The sequence below is a fragment of the Apis dorsata genome, unplaced genomic scaffold, assembly GCF_000469605.1.
Source record: "Apis dorsata unplaced genomic scaffold, Apis dorsata 1.3 scaffold_667, whole genome shotgun sequence".
In the NCBI taxonomy this organism is placed as follows: domain Eukaryota; kingdom Metazoa; phylum Arthropoda; class Insecta; order Hymenoptera; family Apidae; genus Apis; species Apis dorsata.
In genome coordinates this window covers 419,312-420,966 of record NW_006263852.1, presented here as the reverse complement: position 1 = coordinate 420,966, position 1,655 = coordinate 419,312, and positions in this window count along the sequence as shown.

The window sequence follows — 1,655 nt, the reverse complement described above, 5'->3', positions numbered from 1 at the left end:
GATATCTTATCGATTTTAATCATCTATGACTAACTAAATTCAATGTAAACCTAACTTCAACAAAATATGTATAATATAATTTTGATCTTTTGGAGCTTTATAATTATTATAATTAAACAAATTCACTGAGTTGAAACTAGTAGAGGTAAAAATAATACGTAATAACATTTCAAATATTTATAACTCGATATATTTTTGGAATCATAAGGAATAAGGAGGATCGATAGATTTTTTTTTCACCAAATATGATATATTTCTCGTGAAACAATTTTTGATCGAATCAACAAGGTAACGAGATATTTCAAACAACCCTTTTATCTATCATACATTGAATCCAAAAATCCTACGCTACGTTTAAATAATAATTAAAAACAAACAAATAACATCTCCATTTACGATTTACCCGCGTCTATTTCTTGCATGCACGTGACTATATAGAATAAAAAAATTTTCTCTCCCCAGTACTTTAGTAAAAGGAAGGTGATAATGATTCTGGATTTTGAAAGAAATCTACGTCTACGTTTCCCGAAACGTTTATTATAATCATATCCATTTATACAAACGCAAACGCAAAATCGTGAGCCCTACGATTATCGATTACACCTACACACCTAAAAGCCGGAAAACAAAGACGGATCTCGGGAAAATTGGAATCCCACCTAACCTCTACGACCGATCGAAATTATTTATTTTTTTTTCGCGATAAAAATCAATAAGTACGGCGACATCCTGGCAACGGGATACGCAGCGTCGATAAATGTCCGATAGGGGAATACCCGTCAACGTTTCAACCCTTAACACGATCGTTAAATAACCAAGCTTATTACTCACCGCTACCATTACCACATACGAGCTACCAAACATACGAACAAAAGACAAACAAGACTCAAGGATCGTGCACACGTTTCCAGCTTTATCGTGTAAAAAAGGAGGGGAAGAAAAAAAAAAAAGGAACCGCACCGCATCAGAACGGCGAAAGGTGCTCGCGAATTCTACGTATCATTGCTCCTTTCACGCTTCTCCATATAGTGGCTCGAATTAATCGTTTGGATACTTTGCGAATAAATATTGCTCCGCATATATATTGTATATATTTGTTTGTAATAATATCGAGTTGAATTAATTCTTTAATAATATTTAATCTATGTTAATATATTTTTAAAAATATGAAATGTAATTTGCTGAATTTGAATATTTTTATGATATCATCCATCCTCGTTATTCAATTTATCGCTTATTAAATATATTTCTACAGATTATAACTTGTTATCAACTCGATAATATTGTAATAAACGAATATATAGAGCAATAATCTCCATCATATCATGATCTCAAAACATTAATGCGAGCCACTGTGGCATATACTCACGTCATATTCTCTCTTCTACATTCCCTATCACTTTTTCTCTTTCTTTTATACACATATACACACACGTGCACGCATTCTTTCTCATATGCTCGCTCCCATTCAGATATGTATATACGTTTAAGTTACCACCTTCTTCTTCTTCTTCTTCTTCTTCTTCTTCTTTTTCCTCTTGTTATTCTTTTTCTTCTTCTTCTTCTTCTTCTTCTTCTTCTTCTTTCTCTTAAGCAGTATCGTCGACGAGGTCGTGGTTAAGTCGATCTTTGTGGGTGGGCCCCGCAAATCGATC